This window comes from Saccostrea cucullata, unplaced genomic scaffold (genome assembly GCF_032062105.1).
Source record: "Saccostrea cucullata isolate Sc308-1 unplaced genomic scaffold, CSIRO_AGI_Scuc_v1 ctg6202, whole genome shotgun sequence".
Classification (NCBI taxonomy): domain Eukaryota; kingdom Metazoa; phylum Mollusca; class Bivalvia; order Ostreida; family Ostreidae; genus Saccostrea; species Saccostrea cuccullata.
The window spans coordinates 1-23,878 of NW_026928675.1; the positions used below are offsets into that span (position 1 = coordinate 1).

Below are 23,878 nucleotides of genomic sequence, written 5' to 3' on the forward strand. Positions count from 1 at the left end.
TTAAGGCCAAAAACACAAAGAACTGAAATCAGATATCTTTTAATTGTATAACTTTTTGACATACTGTGGGTTTCATAAATCTTTTAACATTCGATCAATTCAGTCGTCCGCATGGCGCAGTGGTTAGTGCGTATGTTTTAGATTTTAAAGTAAATTTGCTCCGAACGTGACGTGTTCAAATCTCACCATGGGGCATGAAAACCGGTCCTGCGGGTGAAAACTAACCAGGTTCGTGTCGAGTAGGTGCTAGCAAAAGAAGATCTCTGCTACCCAAGGCCCTTAGTGACAAGCTTAAGCATAGGACAAAATTTTCGCTCCCACCAGCAAGTGGTGGGGTTCCACATGAGTAAAAAAAATTTTTGGGGAGTGACGTTAAATGCATAGAATCAACCAACCGATTGATCAATGCATGGTTTGTTTATTATTTTTAATTACGCAGCAAACATTTTTAAAAAAATACGATATCTAATCTAGCTTTAAATATCATTTATTTTCTAAATATTACTAGTGGAGTTTATGAAGAAGATTTAACTTTACAATTGACAGCTGACTTTTACATTTTAGTGATTGGAGTTTGTTATGTTCAAATTTGTAAAAGTGGAAAGTTGTCAATTGTAAAAAGTAAGTCTCTTCATAGCTAAAACTCCAGTATGTATATTTGATTGTGAATGCATATAACATCTACAAAATATTGCAATTTTTTTGTATAATTAAAATACCTTGATGTTTTTGAAGCCAAGTTATTGTGACGATAAGTTCCTGAAGAAAAGTTATTGCGATCTCCGGTCACCTTGGGGTAGTGTCACATTGTAGCCTTGTATCAATATGTTCAGAGCTTCATAAAAATTGTTCAAACCTTTGTAAGCAGCAGACACGCAAATACCCCTGAAAATTTACATGGATGTCTTGATAACGGCATATTTTTGGAAGAAAATAAAAAAAAAAATAGGCATTCTTGGTCTCCAGCACAATATTGCAAAGAAAATATCCTCTTCGGATAATCACAAAATATGTCTTTAAAAATAAAATTAATTTTTCTCCAGTTTATGTAAAATGATTCAAAAACATTTCTTTTTTCATCATGGCTATTTGTGTGAAATTTTCATAACAAACACTTCATCTTTACATACAAACTGTTGCATCGACTTATAGAAATTACCCTAGCCCCATGAGGGTTTAATCCAATGCATTGTTGGGCATCCGTCAAAGCCAATCCGAAGTCCCCCATTTTACTTAAAACCAATGAACGATTGCTGAGGATATTTGAAAGTTCCTCCGGAACGTTCAGAAAAGGACCGCACATATTGCAATATTCCACTGCTGTATTATACATCGCAAAAGCGCTGGCGTAATCCCCATGTCGCAGACTTTGTTCCCCGTTACATTTGCATTGTTGCAGTTGAAAAAAGGCCCACTGTTCCACTGAAACTTAAACAAAGTGAATTGTTTCCCTTCAAAACGTTACTTATAAAACTATAAAGTTTATCAAATCTCCAAAGTTCGGCTCGACAAACGTTATGTATACATGTACATGTAAATACAAAATAGACAAAGTATCACACTGTCTGGTAATGTGTTTCTATGATTGCATTATCTTTACAAGAAATGTACAAATAAGATCGATCTGTACTCCCTCGTAAAAGGTCGTAACGCAAAAACTAATCAATTGTCTTGCGAAGCTAGATAAGATCAATCCAGTTACTGTTTAACTTTGTTATAATTAGCTTTAATTTCATTCCTTTATTATTTTTAAGCAATTAATTAAAAGTTTTCTAAAACTGCGGTTTGCTATATTAGCCGTACTAAATCTTCAATGAAACACGCAATGTGTCTGTCGTTAAAAACTGTTATATATTTAGATGTACAGCTGTACATATAATACTTTCTAGGAGGTAGATATACATATACTTACTTTGATCCACACTAGAAAGTCTTCCAAATGGATTCATCTTAAATTGTGGAATTTGCCGTGGATAATGTAGAGTTCTATGTTTCAAGAATATAATCTGAATAAATGTGAAAAACAGCTTTAATATGAGTTCATCTCTCTCAAATATTTGAAACCCTGCACGCGGAAACCATCTTCACAGGAAAGTAGAGTCCTCACTTGAAACGGGCGAGTTCTAGGGTTCAATTTACGAAAGCCCTGAAGGCTCATTCCAGATTCAAATTTCGAAATACGAAATTCGAAATTCGAGTTTTGAAATTCGAGTATCGAGATTCAAGATCCAGATTAACCAATCAAAAGGCTCATTCAAAGATCGAGGTTCGAAATACGAAATTCGAAATTCGAGTTTCGAGATTCAAAATCCGGATTAAACAATCAAATACGGGTTCAACATTTAATTACTCCCCTTTATTATGTTTAATCTATCAAAAAATCGTTTAATATATTTATAACAAATGAGCCATTTGATTAAATTACAATGCAAGAAAGAGTGTTATATATATAGGAAAGTTAAATAATCATTGGATTTTTGATCAGCAAGATATACCTCAATTTATATTATGACTTCTTTAATATTATTATAATAATTATTATTAATATTAAATATATATATATATATATATATATATATATATATATATATATATATATATATATATATATATATAGCACATTTTACAACAACTCTTAAACTAACATAACTGCCCTAAGTGAAGAAGTATAAATATAGAACTTTAGATCAAAGAAATGCACTTTCACATGGATACCCACTTCCGCCCCAGCCCTGGGTTAAACTCTCGACCTTCGGAATCTGTCTCCTAGCAGTGCAGGAACAGCGCGCTAGACCGCTCTGCTATCTAGGCATGTCTGAAAAACTTGCTTTCGATGCCGATGGAATTCTCGCGGCGCTGCCCTACACTACACGGTTATTAAGAATAGAAGTGATATACAGTTTTTTGGACATTAGTTTTAACAGAAGATTGTGACCAATACATGTTATAATGAAATTATTTATTATTTATAAAGCACTTTTTACAACAACTCTTAAACTAACATAACTGCCCTAAGTGAAGAAGTGTTTTAAAATATAGAAAGCACAAAGAAATTCACTTTTACATGGATATCCACTTCCGCCCCAGCCCGGGGTTGAACTCTCGACCTTCGGAATCTGTTTCCTAGCAGTGCAGGGACAGCACCGTGAGAATTCCATCGACATCGAAAGTAAGTTTTTTAGACTTGCCTAGATAGCCGAGCGGTCTAGCGCTGTTCCTGCACCGCAACACCTGCCCATTTTTCCCGACACTGAAAATGTTACTTTTAAAATTTGAAAGGCAATGTAGCCTTGATAAAAAAAAAACCGCCTTCGTTTTCCTAATAGAGAAAATATATAAAAATAAAGTTTTCAACTAGAAACAATCTCGTTGCGAGCAACGAGAGGTCTTCCGTCCGATTCTGGTAAAAAAAACTTCTAAAGTCGAGTTGAGAAGTGATTAAAAATTTTGGTCATAAATTGAATCCATGTCGCCAGCATGAAAATCCAATCCGCTTTTTTCCCTTTTTATCCCCAACGCGCTAACCATTACGCTATTGGGAGTACTGCTCTAAATGTACTTGTGTATACTTTTGCTACAGTACACCTGTCTAAGAATTATAAAAGACGGGCCATTATTCATAATTTCGCGCCAAACGCCACGTTAAATCTTCGCGCCTTTTCTATGGACTGATCTATTAAATAGGTGTGATAGCTTCAATGAAATTAAGAAAAAAGAATGTTCTCATAGCCTACATTTCGAGATTTAGAAAATACATTTAACACATTGTACACATTCAATAGAAAAGTAACACAAAAGCAGTGAAATGACTATAATTTAAATTTCCATTTCCCGTCTCAGAAGTGAACTATGCCGATTAGTTACACTTTCATAAAAAGGTTGAAATGTTTCGCCGAAAAACATGCCTCGCTCTACGACAGTCAAGGAATCAGATACCATTTATGTTCAATAACTTGATTCAGATCTTTCAGAAAAGAATGTTAATATAAACTCCATTAGACGATCTTATTTAAATGGTTTTCTTATTTTTGTCTTTTCCATTCGTTTAATATCACACAAGTGTGCATGGGAAAAACAGTGGTTATACGTTTTATACTTACTATATACATGCATCGATATTGCTTCTTGAAAAACTATAACTTATAACTATGATTAAAGATCTGTTTTTCCGTCTTGCAAAACAAATGATAAAAGGTATCTCTCATTTGCACATTTAGTCTTTTCTTTTTCTACTTTGAGAACCAACCAAAACCTGTTACAGGAGACGTTTGAGAAAACCCTGGAATAAATCTTTAGTTTGACACAAAATTGTAATGTAATTACTACGTGATCTATTAACGCGCAAACCATTAAGCTATTAGGAGCACTGCTCTAAATATACTTGTGTATACTTTTGCAACAGTTCACCTGTCTAAGAATTATAAAAAGCATTCATAATTTCGCGCCAAACGCCACGAGTAAATATTCGCGCCTTTTCTTTGGACTGATCTATTAAATAGGTATGATAGCTTCAATTAAATTTTAAAAATAAAACATTCTTAGCGCCTTTATTTTATTTCGACGTTAAGAAAGTATATGTAACAAATTATACACATTACATATTGTATCTAGCCCAGTTACACTAAAGCAGTGAAACGGAAATTAAGTTTTAAGATTGACACTCAATTGCAACTTACTACTGTAACGTGTCGGTCCTGAGCGGTTAGTAGGTCCGTGCTCGGAGTACCGAGTTTTACTGGGGATATGATTGAATGCAATATTTACAGATAATAATATGACACCTGCCTGGTGTCTTTAAATCAAATGACCTAAGTTCTTTGAACACTTATATATCTTCAGTTAATACCGGTACCTGCCTGGTGCCATATGACAATTGCCTCACATACAACTGACTATATAAATAAACAGCCACCTGCCTGGTGCCTCTTGATTTAGCCTTTAACACCTGCCTGTTGTCTTACTGCTTACCAAGTTGCCTATATAACTCTAGCCAAGTAGCTACAATATACTTAGACAGTATTTAACTTTGTGAGAGCTTCTCTGTCCTAATGACAAACCTATAGTTAACGTCACACAGCTATATTTTAACTAGTCACTGACTTCGGCAACTTTGCACAATACGATTTGATCGATACACTAATTCGTTTCTGTACCAGAGTGAAGACACAAGTCAATTGGCTGTACTGCCCCCTTGTATCTCAACTTAATCAATGATCATAAGTTATCAGATATCATATTGATAAAATACTACAGACTGCCTTTCTTTTGGCAACACTATTATTATTTTCTAACAGAACATCATTTATCAATATTACTGGTATAATTCTTTTGTCAATTGACCAATTAATTACAATATTTACATTGATTATCTATTATAATATAAACAAGTAACGGGAGGTAACTCCTCCAACCATTTCACTACTACGTGAGAGTCGAAGTAGTTTTTTACATTTCATGTATCCTTATGTCAGAATCGTTTAATCAAACGCTCAGCTGCCTCCATAAACCCCTACTCGCGAAATGGCGGAGTTGACAGAGAGAGCCGCCATCTTGGTCCCGCTTCAGATTTTCAAATGTTAATGTCTAGAGTTCAGACAAATCAATATACAAACAACTTATACAGTAAGCATCAATAGAAGGGTCTCTATTACCATTCCAAAAATAAATAAAAAATATTGAAAAACAAAAAAGTTAGAAAATGCGATTTTTTCAATTCGCTTCTCCTAACGACAGGAAGTACCGACGACGAACGAAGAGTCGCGTCCTGGATGGTATATATCACGATCTATAATCCTTGAAAGTTTCATGTGGATATCTTTTACCGTTTTTGAGTTTAATCGCGGACAAAATGTCATTTTAATTTCAGAAAATTGTCTGTAACTTGGCACCGGAAGCGAATTTCCAAAAATCTCCCGGATATATAAAATTCATGTTACGACACATCATTTCTGAAAATTTCACGTCATTTCATCCAGTAGTCTTCGAGAAATCGCGTGCACAAAATTAAAAAGTCAAAAAAAAATAAAAAGAATAATAATAAGAAACAGTAGAATCACTATAAGGTCTTCCGTGAAGACGGAAGACCTTAATTACTTATCTTCATCTAAGGCTTTGATTTCTTGAATTAATTAACAATTATATATACAATACAGATTGCCAATATTAACCCTCTAGTGCCCAAACCCAATTATGTCAGTCAGAAAATTCTTAATATTATAAATAACGCTTACATCAGTATTTTTTACCAGGAATCGGAGAGTTTTACGCAATATCTCAATTTTTAAACATTTTACAGCTTGTAGCATATATGTTACACTGGGCATTACCGCTCCATGTTGCATATTTGATACAAATACTCGAGCATTTCAATTTGAAAATACATTTAATTTGATAAAACATTTGAGTAACTAGTAACAATAACAAAATAAACAAATAACAAACTTAGAATTTTTGAGTATTAACAGCAAGATCAACAGTTCAAACTAGAATAATCAGTTGTATGTATGGCACTAGTGAAGAAGCATTGTTTTTCAATGTTTCATTTTCCTGAGAAATGAAAAGCTGTAAAACAGTTTCTGTCTTTGTTTAGACAAAGATGAGCATTGCATTTAATGCATTTGACATAGGAGAATCCTTCACAGTACTGGTATTTGCAACGTTGACGTTTTGCATCCCATAGAGGAAAGTGGTCTAGGCAGTCCTGACTCACATCCAGAGTGGGTTTCCTCGTCAGTGGTTTGGGGACAGATGGTGATGACAAACCTGCTGGTCGTCCAACTTTAGATTTAAATTCGATCAACCCTGATGCAACATCTCTGATAAAGTTGCAGAGCTTCATTGGTTTCCGATGTAATAGACTACAGTGCCGCTTATACCAGAGCCATGCATTAACAGCAGCGATGAGAATGGTGTGCCAAAAAATGTACATGTACCATCTTCTGGATTTCATTTTTTGTTTATACAGGGAAACCAGAGAATCCAAAAGGTCAACACCTCCCATCAATTTGTTGTATGTTTCAATAATGTTAGGCCGCTTAACTATGATGAATTGCTTTGCTTTTTTGTCCCATCTCCGCACCTCTCCAACTGGATTCAAACCAACGTATGATGACACAACATCCACGGATTTGTTGTCAAACCACCTCAATGCTATAATGTTACAGGATGTTTCAACTTTGAAGTCTACAGATCCCCTTCCTTCTTTCTTTAATTCCTTTTCTGACTTCAGAATACAGCCCTTCAGCCTGTTAGATCTTACTGTGCCTACGTACCAAAGTGATCTATCCTGTAAAGCTTTAACTAATGGCAGGGATGTAAAATAGTTATCTGCAAATATTTTGTAATTATGTGGCTCCAGTGTTGAACATAACTTTAGGACAACATCACCACCAACACCAATAGAATTTGCAGCTTTCTCTGAACTACCTTGGTACACATCAAAATCGTAAAGAATGCCCGAGGCCCCTGCTCTTCCCCATAGCTTGAAACCCCATGGATTTGGTTTACCCCGAATATATTGTTTCAGGCTAGACTTCCCCTTGAAGGACACCATGATTTCATCAACTGCATGATTTTCCTCAGGTGGTATCTCAAGAAATCTGTTTCTCAACTGTTCAATCCATGGTCTTACTTTCCACAGCTTGTCTTTCTTTTGGTCATCAGTGACTGACATATTGTTAATGAAGTGAATCATGGTAGCAATTTTTTCAAACCTATTTCTTGATATTGCATCTGCAATAGGAGAAAAACGACTGTCTGTCTCCCAATAAGCACGAACTCTTGGCATCTGGACAAGGCCCATTCTCAAATACACGCCAATCATAATTTCAATTTCTTTCTGTGTAGTCGATAGCTGAATTCCCTCTTTCTGCATTGCGTAAAGGTTTGTTTGTTCAGATATACTTGAAATCATATGGTCAGTAACCATGAGTTTGAAAAATTGGAGTGGAGTCTTGAGCATTCCATCAGGAGGAGCTTCCTCAAGTTTTCCCTTAAAATCAGTGCATGGCTCTTTGTACAGCTGGTTTGACCAATTCCATTGCTGGTTTTGCAACTGAGGTAGTACATCTAGAAGGTCCGCATCTTCATTTATGTCCTGTAAACTCAATTCCCTGAGAGGAGGATCACTATGATTTCTATTCTGCTTTTTCTCCTTGATGTAAGCTGCTAGTGGGATATTTTCGGAGTCAGAATCACTGTCATGAACAGAGGTAGACTTTTGGGTTTTAAGTTTTTTTTTTAGTTGATACAAAGTCTCATCAGAATCAGATGATTCACATTCACTTGAAGATGAAGACTGTTCATCCAAATCACATTTTCTTAATTTAAATTCATCGCCAGAACTTTCAAAATCATCAAAATCACTATCATCATTCCTTATTTGGTTTATAAGATCCCGAACCTTTTTAGCAGCTGTTCTTTGTTTTCTCTCCATTTTGACACTGATAAAAAAATACATAAACATTAGAAATGACAGAAATATACATTCAAAGTATAATGAATGATTTATTTGCAAAATACAGATTTACTAATACAAAACTTTTACATTTGTTTCAGGATATAGTTTGTGTTTTATTTTAATATAAAGCAAGTATTAAATGCCCAATGTTTCATATGTGATACACAGATTCAGGTGATAACCATTTATTGATAAGCAAAAAATAACAACAATCTTTTGAAATTAATTGTGTAATATTTACTGTACATAACAATACGCACCAAAAACAACAGCTTACTTTTTAGTTTTCAAGTATTTTCAATGTTGAGAGTGCCCAAAATTTAAATGAGCTGTATCTTCTGTAAATGCCCGGTGTATCATATAATATACAAAAAAAATAATTCCCGATGTATCACATATGCAACACACCATTTCAAACAAATATTTGCATATAATCATGTATTACTTAGGTGATTTTTCATGCTCCATTCAATTATTTGATCCGTTTTAAAGATATTTTTTGAATTGTTTTTACAAATACTCACTGTATACTCTAGAAATTATCTGAAGAAACTCTGGCTCTGCACAGCGTTAGGTTCTTCATGGAGGCAGCCATGTTTGTTAGGATCAACAAGTCATGTGACGTAGAGTTAGGTTTAAATGCGAAACTAAACTTTGCTAATATGATGATGGAGAGTTCAAATCAAAGGGAGATAATTTATTATTCACAACGATTATAATTAAGCATACCATCCAAGTCCATGTAGCATATATGCTACATGGGGCACTAGAGGGTTAATTAGAATAAATGCAGCATTCATTTTATCGGATATGAAACAGTATATTAGTCCAAATTAGGTGCAGAACTATAGCTTTGTGGTTTTATCTTTTAGTCTCTGACCATAACGTTATGGTCAAAGAATAAAATAAACTCGTAAGGCCGTATATAGCTACAGTTCGATTCAGCAGTCAAGTCTCACTGCACAAATTTAACCTTTATTCTATTTATACGTATTTACTGTGTTGTTTAATGAGAAAAATAAGATTATATATCTATTTTTCAAGATGTATTAAATATAAATTTTATTTTTAATTCGTTTTAAAACATAAAACATTTCTTTCTTGCATTATCATTTAAGAAAATGGTCAAATTGTTATACAGGAATGTAGCAACAGGGGGGGGGGGGGGGGCTGCCCCCCACCTTTTTTTCCCAACCTTACTTATAATATAGGAAATGTTAATTGAAAGCCTAGTTGGCCCCCACCTTAGACTCTTAGTGATATACCGAAATAGTATTATTATAATTGGTACTAAAGGTACTTGAAACTGGGAAAAAAGTTTACCTAAACCACCCCCACCCCCACGAAATAGGATTTTCGACTACGGGCAACTTTTTCCTTGGTAAGTATAACAAAATTTTCTCTGGCTGCCCCCTCCCCACTTTCAAAAACGATGCTACGCCACTGTTATAAATATAATCAACGATTTCTTAATTATAGTAAAAACATAATAAAGGGAAGTAATTAATGTTGAACCAGCTTTTGATTCGTAAGTATGGATCTTGAATTTCGAAACTCGAATTTCTAATTTCGAATCTCGCATTTCGAAACTTGAATCTCGAATTAACCTTCTGGGCTTTCGTATCAATTAGCTTAATATTTTGCTATTGATAATACAAAGTCCTGTGCTTATACACATGTACGTACATATATAGAAGTGCTTTGGTTTAATGTAAATATGTTTGTATTGATTTTTTTTAAATGCCCAATGATTGGTTTTGCGCAGCATGTTTATATTTTATTATCGACGTAAACCCGTACAATGTTATCGATTTTTGTAACAAGGAACTCGTCCCCCCACTGTTTGGGAAGTTTTCATGTCGACTATGCAAATGATCCATAAATATATATAATAAATACATGTATACAATGAGACTTGCTTTAAAATGACCTTTCATATTTACAACAAACGGAATATATTCTTCTTTAAGGAATTAATTATAGCATACATTAATGCCGTGTTCACAATGAGAGTTTAATTCGAATTAAACGTAAGTTTACTGCGAATTAGCTTTTTTAAGCGTTCACATTGTTTGTGAGAATTTAAAGCGAATTAGTTTACTTTGCATTAGTTTACTGCGCATTAAATTACTTCGCATTAGCTCCGTGACAACGCAGTAACCGAAGCTAATGCAAATTTAATTTTGGGACATGCGTAATGGCAAAATTAGTCAAATGCGTCATTCGATGGTCATGCAGCTTTCCGTACTTGTGCTATTTTTAAGTAAAAAACGAAGAAAAAATGTGTTAATCACTAAAATATGTCTCCAAACACTGTGATATTATGTTAAATACATCTTTTATGCATAAGGTGATGGGATTTGCAAATGACGTCATAATAGCCTTGCTGACGCCATTTGTAGAAGTAAAATTCGCATTAGTTAAATGTTAGCTGTAAAATATAAACGCAATATAACACACGCATTAGTTTACTTCGCATTAATTTACCTAATTAATTTACTTCGAATTAAACTTTTCGTGACAACAGGGCATAAATTATGTATTAAATGTGTAATTATGCACAGTAGGGGAGGTGTGTTCAATGGAAAAAATCATGAAAAATTTATATATTTTCAAAAATGTAAATATATATTTTTGTTAACATTATGGAAAAATATATCTATTCATTTCCATATAAGTTATGATTTTATTTTTCTTTTCAATGTATATAGGAATAAATTTATAACACCATATAATGGAAATTCCAGCCACCGTAATTCAGATACAAAAACACTTGATCCTGATGTTAGTTATAAATTTCACTTCGCTAAAATTACTAAATAATCAGATAAACTAACGCTAAGAAAGACATGCAGCAATGAACACTAAATAGCCGAAGATAAATTGATGGGTATATATAATCAAGCTCTACGTATGAAAAATGTCAAAAAATCTATAAACAGGTTGCTGAAAAAAGTAGTTACCACTCGGAACTCTTCGGGTGGCTCGTACCTCGCACATTTAAATGTCGAGGTTTGAATGGAGCGTAGCGGAGTCAGCCGAGGATTATCAATTCTGTCGTTACATTGACCTTGTCAGCATACAATATTTATTATTACATACAAAATGTTAGGCCATTTTCTACATACTGAATTGACGCCGGATTTTTCCGATATTGCCGAATCATAACAAGGGGCACACGGGGACTGTGACCAGTCGGCAGGGGATTCTCGCTTCTCCAGGGCACCTGGTCCCGCCTTTGGTCTTTGAAGGTCTGTGTTTGCTATGCTTTAAAATTTATATTGTTCAATGGGCTTTGGTGCTTGAATACTGTTCGTTTTCTCCATTTATTTCACCTTTTTTTTCTTTTAAAATTGAGAGCGCTTCCTTCCAGAAAGAAAGTTTTCCGTTAACTCCGTAACTGCCTGTGTTTCTGGTTCATGGGTTTTTGTTAAAATTAACTTTCAGGAGAGATCTTTGAACTCATTAGTACAGAAAAACCACCTTAAAAGATTTTGGAACGCATCGATATTTTTACATATATGAAATATTACACATGTCAAATCAATTAAATACTTTTTAGGTGATAGGTACATGTAATTTTTTCTAGTAAGAACTTACCAATTCCTATGATTTTTTCTGACACAGCTCAGATATTGACTTCATGATGAAAAATGAATGCTTCCCTAACTTGTGTAATATAATTATTTACTTTCGCTTTAAATTCTCGGAAGTAACAACTATTTACGGCGCATGGTTTATGACATTGAAAGGTTTTTAGAAATTAATATTATCTTGTTATTTGAAATGTTGAGATAATAAATCAAGTTAGTATAATTCGTTATCAATCTGATCATTACTGCCTATCAATTACCGTCTACTCGATATCTATTATAAATATACTGCAGTATCACATGGCTTCGAGGGTGACATACCAGAATATTTGCCCCGAGGTGACAGGAAAGCCCTGGGGTGTTATATCACCCGATGCCAAAGGCAGAGGGTGACATAACACTCCCGGGCTTTCCTGTCACCGAGGGGCAAATATTCTGGTATAGTCACAATTGAAGCCATGTGGTATATGTTATATGACATTTTTAAAATTAAAAGAAAATTTAAAATCATTCAAAATTGTTCAAATGTACACAAATAATCCAAAAATACCTTCTTGACGTTAAGAATAACGCTCCGTTGTTTACATTTGCTAAGCAACCAACGTCATAACATCTCGAACTCGAGCTAAAATGCGTAACGTAAAAACACGTAAACGTGATCGAAATAGTGACATAACTGTTTCCGTAGAGGGTTGACATAACTGTTTCCAGCCGACATAACTGTTTCTGGTGTGACTCGGCATTTTTCAGGGTTTATAGCAAAACTTGTTACATTTGTGATATAATAGGAAAACCTATTCAAAAATGTTATATAAATAAATGATAATACAAAATAAGTAAAGTAAATATTGCACTCTAAAATTAAAAAAAAATGCTGAACAACTGCACAATTACAGCTTAACGATCCCCGAGTCTTTTTTTTTATCTACGCTGAAGTAATCGACTAGGTTGTTTAATAATATGTTAAAATATCCGGGAAAATAATTCCACTCATCCTATGCATAATTTCCAACTTGATTGATTGATTGTATATTGCTTAACGTCCCTCTTGAGAATTTTTCACTCATATGGAGACGTCACCGATGCCGGTGAAGGGCTTCAAATTTAGACCTATACTCGGCACTCAGGGCCACTGAGCAGTGAGGGTTCTTTATCGTGCCAACGCCTACCGTGACACGGGACCTACGTTTTAAGGTCATATCCGAAAGACCCGTGACTTTCACTTCTAGTGCCGAGCGCTTGGCGAAGGAACAGTCACTACCTTTGTTTACGTCTTAGGTATGACGCAGGCGCCGCAATCGAGAATCGAACCCGGGCCTCCCGATCACGAAGCGAACGCTCCGTGACCGGTAATTTTCAGCTTGAAAGATGTAGGATAAATTCATAGGAAATTATGATAAACAAAAATACATGGGGATAACAAATAATAATTATTCGATCTCAAAAGGCTACAAATAATACAAAATAAGGGCAGAGCAAACACGTACCTCCAAAACATCAGAGAAGAGATCATGTTCTATAAAAAAGTAAGCAACTCCTGTGTCACAAGTGGTATTGTGTCAATGTTTTATATTAGCTTATTGTACAGGTATTGATAAGAGTTATCTTTATTTGGGCATTAGGAGTTAACGATTATTTCAATTACGCACTATTGGTCAGAAGGTTGTATTTGTTTTATTTTTATCAACGTATACTCGTTGAACCCGTTTGTACGGTGGTATATTTAGGACACGCAATTATTTTTTTTTAATACCAGAAAAAAATTATATTGTAAAAACGACTTATTATCTTGTGAAAACGAGATATTATCTTGTGAAAACGACCTAATATCTTGTGAAAACGAGATATTATCTTGTGAAAACGAGATATTATCTTGTGAAAACGAAATAATATCTTGTGAAAACGAGATAATATCTTGTGAAAACGAGATATTATCTTGTGAAAACGACATAATATCTTGTGAAAACGACATAATATCTTGTAAAAACGACTTATTTTTTGGCTTTAAAATATGTTACAAACATAAGACTACCTTTTTAGTATTTTGCTATTCTTTGTCAGGTAGTCACGTGAATGAAGAGTATACAAGAGCTAGATAATACATGTATCAATAACGAATGCTTGAAATTACATACACATGTTCCACAATACAATTTTTAGGAACGTTCCTTCAACGTTACTGGATGTTATTAAAGCGAAAAATGTACATTGTATTCTTACATTTAAAAATTTCCGATCGTACTTCATTCAAATAAAATGGGACTCTTAAATGGGTTAAATCATTTCTAAAACTTGCATTTTATGGTTATTATCATTCTGCATCTCTACTTTAATTTCATTATTATATAAACACCTGGTTTGATAAGATATTGAAATGCCACCTACGTCTTAGAACTAGTTGTTTTATTGTGTAATCTTTCAGCAATAATGTCGTAAATACTTAAAGGTCATATCTGCAAAAGATCTACTTGTACTAATTATTTTCATGCATTAATTGAATTAAAAATATACTTTCTTTGGTCCTAAAATGAAAGTAAATAAATTTTAAACTTTTTGTCCATAGTCATGTAATATATTCTGTTAAGGGGGATGTACAAGCCATATTGTGATCTATTCTGGTGTAAAATGAGAAATAACAAGAATGCGCTTACTAGCCCAAAGTTACTCAAAGTGCTAATGCACTAATAACTCATTATTAGAGACCAAAATTAGTAAACAATTAAGTTTATTTTGTTTTAATTAGGAAGAAATTAATCATGTTAGAACTGCGCAGCTACAACATTCACGAGATGATAAATGCATTGAAAATGTGTTAGTTTGATTCATTGATGATATGGCTACAATCATTTGTTTCGCTTTTTTCTTGTCATTATACATAATTCTTAAAAATTTGATTTTATCATATGGGTGTCTTCCTGAGGCCATTTGTTTATTTCGTCCGCCATTCTTCTGTCACATAGAGTTCGAATAACATTGATTTTAGAATAAATGCGACCATAATAACATCAAGACAAGAAATTGCTAAGTAATAATCATCATGTATTATTACTTACCAATTTTTTTTTGTTGCATCGCATCGCCTGATTAATGAAAGAATGCAATTTTTACCCCACTCCAGCAAATCGGGAAAAAGTGTTCTGTTTTCAGCTCGAATTTTCTTGTTAATATTATTCCACTGAGCACGTGGTTGGCATGTGCAAATATCTACTGTGGATAGATGCGTTTTTAACCCATGATTATATTTAATTTTTCATGGAACAAGTCTCGATAATTTGTTGGTTTCTTTAAAACTCAAGAAAAAAGATAAAAAATTTCCTAAACATATGTGTTACGTCGGGTCTTTTTCTGTGGCGATAAAAGTTATTTTCAAATGGGGCACTGCAAGGAGGATGCTTAGTATTTAATTTGAAAAAGTTAAACAACATGCAGTGCATGAAAAACAAATTATCTTACATTCGAAAAGTTAGTACATATGTCTATTTTGTTTAGCAGTTAGATAGAAAAAATAGGCAGTAATAAAATTTCCTCCAGGCACCTAACATAAATAGCTAAATTATTTGCAATGACCCACACATTGTATTGAGTAATGTTTGGACATAAAAAGCATCATGTCTCATTATGTTGACAACATTGTAAGCTCTCGCCCATTGAACACACAAAGCTGTTTCTTTGAAATTTAGAAGCAAGCACAATGTTTGCAAAGAAAGGGCCATTGCATATGCTATATCTATCATCGCAAAAAACAGTAAGAGGCTATAGCCCCACCCCACCCCAACCCCCCTCCCCCACCAAAAAAATCCTATGTTTGTTTTTCAAAATAATGCCAAAGATTCAAAAATTTGCATTACTGATTATGTGATGGAACATGTACTAGCCTTATAAGACCATTTGTTATAAAAATATTTGGTTGCCCTCCTTCCCAATCTACTTCCTAGAAATGGCCCGACTCAATTTTTTTTTACATCCCATTACACTATTTTTTCTTCCGTCAACAAATATGTTTAAATTTTAAGGAATCTTTTTTCTCACCTATAAATACCGACCCAATAATTTTTCCCTGCGTTGGGAGGACCACCAAACGTCATTTTAAAGATGGTTTAAAATATAGTTATGTTGATTTTTTTCTTTAATTTTAAATAGTTTATCTGACAAAATGGGCAAAAAAATAATTTATTAAATCTTCTAACCCACGCTGAACGATTTTATTCCTTTTCCAATGTTGCTCCGCTGTAATGAAATTGTATACGAGGGGTGATCAAAAAGTAAACGATATTTTAGGTATTTGATAGTTGTATTATTGTTATTTATTAATATTCAAGTATTTTTCAAAGTGTAAATTGGAGGTCTTTGATAACACATTGCTTAATTAAAAATATATCCCTTTTCAAACTTGCTTTCACCGGGCAACATAACAAGTATCATATTAATCATCTGCCTTCCTTCACTAAAACGATCTATCCAATCATTGATTGAATTTACAGGAAGTCATTTGTCTTAATATACTGTGAACAAATTCTTTTACGCTAATTCAAAGACATTTTTAAGATATACCATATATATTTTAGTCATTTGTTGAACGAGTTCCACTGAGACAACCATTTTTCGTCTCAAGTATCTGCATAATGACGTCATTTTCACATTGTGAGCAAAACTTTATTCAGCATATGCTATTTACAGAATTTGTGTTTGCCTATGTGTGCACCAAACTTGTTCTAATCTGAATTATTTTTTTTATAGATACACATGTATCGAGATAGTTTGCGAACTATTTGATCACCCCTCGTACTAGTAGGTACTAAAACAAGGTCATTCATATCGATTTTATGTGTTTAATTTCTTTGTGTTTCAATGGTGATAATTAAACTTTTGATAGATATTATAAGTTATCTGTGGCAAACTTACAAACTCTTAATTTTTAACTTTGATGGTGCTCATTTTTCCTTACCTGGAATCAAAGAGTTTAAGATTTTTTTTTATATCAATACGTACACTTTTTAACAACTGTTCGATAATAATACTAAATTACTTCAAGAAACACTATAATACATTTCCTCTTTTAAGAGTGTTCATATTATTTGAAATATTTAACTGTAATTCTCCTCTACATTTAAAGATTGTTATGTCCGTCTATATTAAGAAGAGGTCTGGAAAACAAAATTCTGTTCTAAAAATAGACCACGTGCTGCTATCCATGAACTACTTTCTGGATCTTTACACTCTTTTTGAAGACAACGATACCTTGTTTTGAACTTAAAATTATCATTTAAAAGTGCAAAATGTAGACATTTTCTCAACAAATGGTTGTAGAGAGAACATTATTGCACAGTTTGCGTATATTTTGGATTTTTTAAAGCTTTGCTGAATTCTGTAACTGCGCAGTTCTAAGGAGCATATCAAAAGCATTTTTCTGCAACAGTATAGATAATATATGCACAGCATGCATTCAGTTATGCATATTTATTCGATTCGTATCTTAATCATAAAGACTTAAAATTTGACCAAAATATAATGTTTTTAAGCCATTAGAAGAAATGTTACATTTCGTTCTCACTGCACTAAAGGTGGCCGTACATCCCCCTTACAAACGGTTTTTACTGCCTCCTGTAAAGTACGTAAATTTCGTATACGACCTTTTATTTTCACGGCGTCGATATGCCGTTTTCACAAGATAATTATGTCGTTTTCACAAGATAATATTTCGTTTTCACAAGATAACTATATCGTTTTCAGAAGATAACTATATCGTTTTCACAAGATAATTATGTCGTTTTCACAAGATAATATCTCGTTTTCACAAGATATTATGTCGTTTTCACAAGATAATATCTCGTTTTCACAAGATATTATGTCGTTTTCACAATATACACTGCATGAAAAGTCGGGTTTAATTTTACCTTAAATGTGATTTAAATGCTGCGATTATTTAATGTTTAAATGCATATTATAACATATTGTGGGATCGTAAATGTTAGAAAATAATTAGCATTTAATACGAGTTTAATGAAAAATTAAAAGAACAAATTTAATAAAGTTTGGAAAATTGTTAACTTACTAATACGTTCAGATTTTAGTCTGCCGTAAACAATTATTATACCTCTAATATACAAAACGTATAATTATTATTAAACATGGCCATAAAATTAAGTTTTACGGTCACATTAAATTTGTTCGTTTAATAAAATTTAACGTAGATCTTTACCTCATCATTTTTTGTTAAATTCACACTTTACTTTATAATACTTCCAAAAATAAAGTTATATACGGAGAATTGTAAACTTACTAATACATGCAAATTTTATTCTTTCATAAACAAATATTAAATCTCTTGTATATGTGATGAAAATGTACTGATTAAACCTTCCCATATAATTAAGAATTAAAGTTGTATTTGATGAAATTTAACATTATTATATTATTTCATAATATTTTTTATTTTACATTTATTCCATCAATAATTTGTATGGTTTATAATTGTGGGTTTTTGGCAAGTATTTTACAATCTTACACAAATCCATTTCTCATTCAATTTTATTATATGTTATCTCAATAGTGTACAAACAATGAGTTCTAACAAAGTACAAAATATTTCAAATTTAAGCCTAAAAGTCAGAATTAAAAAATTTACAATCATGATTGTAGCTCAATTATAATGGAGTAAATTTCTACATACTAGTAGTAAGTAATATACTGAAGTCATTATAAATAATATAAGAATAGTATTGTATGTAAAATTCAAATCTGCAATAAATCAAAACACAACAGGTAAAAAATGTAGTCATTCTGGACTCCAAAAGACTGCAAAATCTGACTGAAACTGCCCCTATTAAAACTTCTGCATGGGTTGTAAATGGCTTTTCAATTTCCCACAATAAATTATATCATTCTTTGCATAAAAAGAATAAAAGTTGGCAATAAAAGTTGTCTATTCTTTTTACATGTACATTTTGATAAGAAACACTAAGCCACTAACAGAGAAGCCTCACTTGCCCACAAGCAACAGCAGAAGGATCGGTCAGAGACACCACCTTTCTCTTGCTTGGGTATCAAGATCTGCAACTTACTGTCAGCAAAGCTCTTTTAGACCACCCTTATATTGTTTCCCAAGTATTTCAACAATAGATGTCCATGCACTAATTATCCAAGTTCAACTTGAAAAATACTTAATTTTGACTGTGAAAAATACAAGACCCAAAAAAATCCTTTATATCATTTGGTTATGTCAATTCAAATTAAGGAAAAAGTATCACAATTACACAAAACAATAGCAGCTTAAATTTGTTTACAATACATGTAGCTCATTTCTGTTCCAACTGCTAGGTTTATTGCTTGATGATTGTAATATAACATATCCTCATTAAATCAACGTTACATTGGAATGCAAAACATCATTTCAATAGTGATATTTTCAACTTTGCTTTAAAATATCAAAAATTAGCTCTGAAACATGCACATATAAAAGTCCGGTATAAACATATGTAAAAGTATATTTAACAATTTTTTAAGCCTTAATTACAATTCCATAACTCATAATTCATAAACTCTCTTACTTCAAATGGAAGGAAACAAATTAATATTTTACTCTTGCAATTCTCATTTATTTACTCTTGCAATATCAATTGTTATATTTATTAATATCACAATTTACCCCTTTTTTACTCAGAAATGTCTCTACCTCATTTGCCTATTCTATTTTTTACATCTATGACTCACTAAGCCACTGACAGAGAAGCCTCACTCGCCCACAAGCAACAGCAAAAGGATCGGTCAGAGACGCCACCTTTCTCTTACTTGGGTATCAAGATCTGCAACTTACTGCCAGCAAAGCTCTTTCAGAGTACCCTTGATCATGATTGTCTTATTTTTCCACAATAATGTCCATGCACTTATTATTAAGTTAGACTTGTACATATATGTGATATATAAATCAAGATTAAAATGTATGTGATTGCAGACCAATAAATGTTTAAACAATAAAATACATAACAGTTTTAATCTGTAATCAAGCATAGGAAAAAACTTTCACTTTCGAAAATACAACACTAGGTATATTTTTCTTATCTTACATTGAATTTGTGCAAAGCAGTAGCAACTCAGATGTTTCATCTCTAATAGCCCATCTCTGTTCAATTAATACATCCATAGGTTTGACTCTTTTAGATTCTTTATTTGTCCTGGTTCTTCTTATGCTCTGCCTTTTAGAGTGCTTTGATTTGAGAATGGCACTTTTGGTGTCCTGTTCTTTTAAGACATTCTCACATTCATCAGAACGCAACTTCAGCTTTCTTATTTCATAGATAGTATTATCTTTAGAATCATTTTTTGTACTATGAAGATGTAATCATGATATTTAAAACTGCTTTTTCTTGCTTCTTCTTCTCTTCATGCCAAGAAGTTTTCAGCTCTGGAGAAGCACACCTAGCTCCTAATTTCTACAATAAACATAAAAATAAATACCCATTTGCCTATATATACATATTATATGTGTGCTTCCGGATTTATGCAATTGCATATATTAAATAGTAAAAACAAAATCTGAGTTGATTTTAAAATTATCATTTGACCTAGAGGAAGCACAGCTCAATTTTGCTTAATTAAATATTTACAGAAGACTACAAAAGATATGCCATTTTTTCAAATCTGGGTAACACAGACAGATAATTATCTATAATTTCAGGCCAGCGAGCTACAGATTTCGAAGCGTGTAAATTTGGGTCTAATGATTTTTTTCGCCATCTTTTTTTTGGAGCATTTTACCTGCTTGACCTTGAACATGTTGAGGTGCCCTTTTCTCTGCTCCTCCACACTAATTCTTTCATTTAGCAGCAAGATACTATGGATATGGTGAAAAGCTGTCATAAACAAAATATGAAAAATTAATAACAGGTGTGGCTCTCCATAGAAAGAATATTCAAAAAAGGAGAAAAAAATATACAAACAGGGTATATTTATGACTAACATGATTACAGCAAGAAGATAACATTTTACACTATGAAAAAAATTCTCTGTGTCATCTAGTTAAGTGAATTGCATAAAAAAAAAACATATACATGTGTAATTATATGTACAATGTATAGATCAAATTTATAGATGACAAAATATGATACGAAACATACATAATGGTACCGTAGTCCGAGCACATGGAATTTGAAGATTTACAAAGTTTAGGAAAATGCAAAGAATAGCATTTACAGCACTTATCATATTAAGACACACATATATATAGTTTCACAGCAGCAAGCTGCAGAATTTGTGGAAGTACATGTAAATTGGGGACTGGTGATTTTTTGCCATCTTTTTTTTTGGCAATTTACCAATGTATTTACCTGCTTGACCTTGAATATGTTGAGGTGTGCATCCCTTTTCTTCGTGTTCCTCCACGATATTTTATTTAATGTAGCAGAAAGATACTATGGATAAAAAAATATGAAAAATTAAAAGCAGGTATGGCATCTCGTAGAAAAAATATACAAACAGATGTATTTATGATATAGAACAAGTAGATAACATTCATACAATAATAAAATCCTCCAACTTTGTGATCTAGTACATATTATGATATGTATTATATTAAATTTAGAGACGACAAAACATGATATCAAATGGGTGTACATACTCGGAACACATGGAATTTAAGAGTAAACTTAAATGCAAAGGTTAGCATCTACAGCATTTAACATGCAAGTTATTGGGATAATGAACAAGTGATTTAACATAATTAAAGTAAAATATATTAACAACTTACACTGTAGATAGCAAGTTTTTAAAGTGGACAACAAATGCAAACTTCCAGTAAATGGTGGTAATCTCATACACAATAAGTTGTACAACAAATGATTAGTTCGTACATCATACTGGGTAGCCAAATATCTGGTCAAGTCACTTTCAGGAAGAGAGTCTCAGCAAGTTCAATGTTGATCATTCCCATAGCTACTTCAAACTTTTCTGGCACAATTTCTGAAAGAAAAGATGTATCTTGCAGGGATTTTTATTCAAACTAGGAATAATTCTCATGAATGTAAAAATTTGAAAAGTTTATAGATGACCGACGAATACCAGACACAGAACAGAAAACTTGCTCGGGTCTTAAAATGGCTCAGGTGAGCTAAAATAAATCAATTCATGTGATTTTATTGATCTTATCAGAAAATTTAAGAAATCTTACCGTTGTGTTAATCTTCATATTGCTTTTGTCATTTCTTGTGAGCATTTGGATTCCTGTAAATAATGCATGCATAATTGTGCATCATAGAATGTGATAGCTTTTTTTTAATAATTCATGCTTACGTATTTAACGTAAATAAATTATGCATAGCTCAGAATCCATTGCTATTGTATTTTTAGGATAAGGAAAATAAGAAAATAAACCTCATATTGTCTACTTGGTATATAGCATTTCAAGTTGTTGCAATATTTTTTATACTCTTATGCATAAAGATACAAGTTAATAAAACATTGTTTGTTTATTTGTGATAATAGAAAATTTGAGTGGTATGGTTCTCACCATTTTCACAAGCTGTGTACATAGCCGGCGTTATGGGGAATCGTCTCAGGCACAGTCCACACTGCAACTATTTAAATAATCAAAATAAGTGCTCAATATATTCTTGAGTAGGCATTAAGAAATAAATAAATAATTAATTACATTGTACAACACTCTCTGTAAATGCTGAACAGAGGAAAACTTTAGTGACAAAAATTCTGAAACCAATCCCAAACGAGAAAATTCTGGTTAAAATCCATCTTTAAGTTAGATGCCATTGGTTAAAAGTGTTAAATAATTATTACAAAATGTAAATAGCGCTTGCCCAAACGTTTTTACTGCCAGGCATTTTATGTGTACAGCCCAGACTAAGGAACAGTAACATTATCAGTAGCAGAGGCAATTATTCATTCAAGGACACATCATGTGTCACATGATAAAATTTTGTACATTGTCCATACCGCTAATCAGGGTCGTAAATGTCTTCATCTTCTGTTAAAACATAAATTCCATCCAAAGTTTATCATGCTTCTCCTTTTCGAGTAACTCTCTTTCGCCCCTTCCTCCCGTACAACATCATGATCAAGTTCAACATGGTTGCATGGAACTCTCCAAAAAATTGAATTTCGGCGCGGTGTGTTGTTTTTAAATAAATTGCTTTTCGAGCCCGACTTCGATCCCGATGTAATTGTACTACAGTGGTAGTCGATAGAAAAAAAAACTAAGTTATATTCCACAGTTTTGAAAAATCTACATAAGGGTTAAATAAATAAAAATGAGAAATAAATAAATTAGAATGAATAGGGTGCCTAAATATTTTTTTTCAAAAATGTTTCAACATAAGTTTACATTAGGTATAAAGAATAATTTATGACATATTCAAAATACCAAAAATGTACTTAAACTTTAAGTATAAGCATATTTACTTTTACATGTCGATATTCTTAAACAGGACGTATAATAATCTCAATTAAACTATTATTATTCTCGACGTATTTTGCAATAAATAAGATTATACTTATTTGAAAACTGTTTTTAATTATATCACAATATCTCATGAAAAATTTACCGTTATACATAAATTAAATTCAATACAAGAAATTTACTGGAGTAAACGAATTTATTAAATTATATGAAACGCGACTTTTCATGCAGTGATAATATCTCGTTTTCACAAGATATTATGTCGTTTTCACAAGATAATATCTCGTTTTCACAAGATAATATCTCATTTTCACAAGATTATTATGTCGTTTTCACAAGATAATTTTTTTCTGGTATTAAAAAAAAGTAATTCGTGTCCTAAATATACCAACGTACGTTTAAGTAGTTTGGTCAGTTATTTAT

General features: G+C 32.6%; 3 long non-coding RNA genes across 3 annotated transcripts; all 3 read right to left on the minus strand.

The window, feature by feature from the left end:
- Window positions 1-874: 874 nt before the first annotated feature.
- Window positions 875-12,155, minus strand: LOC134278387 (uncharacterized). Its single transcript, XR_009994430.1, has 4 exons — window positions 12,059-12,155; window positions 1,913-2,006; window positions 1,160-1,422; window positions 875-885 (listed from the first exon to the last, which is right to left on the minus strand). It is a non-coding gene; the product is annotated as an uncharacterized LOC134278387 (long non-coding RNA).
- Window positions 12,156-20,381: 8,226 nt separating this feature from the next.
- On the minus strand, window positions 20,382-21,404 carry LOC134278388 (uncharacterized). The gene is made up of 3 exons (XR_009994431.1): window positions 21,375-21,404; window positions 20,806-20,900; window positions 20,382-20,480 (listed from the first exon to the last, which is right to left on the minus strand). It is a non-coding gene; the product is annotated as an uncharacterized LOC134278388 (long non-coding RNA).
- Window positions 21,405-21,792: 388 nt separating this feature from the next.
- LOC134278389 (uncharacterized) lies at window positions 21,793-23,377 on the minus strand. The gene is made up of 4 exons (XR_009994432.1): window positions 22,993-23,377; window positions 22,553-22,619; window positions 22,214-22,266; window positions 21,793-22,005 (listed from the first exon to the last, which is right to left on the minus strand). It is a non-coding gene; the product is annotated as an uncharacterized LOC134278389 (long non-coding RNA).
- Between the last annotated feature and the right edge of the window lie 501 nt (window positions 23,378-23,878).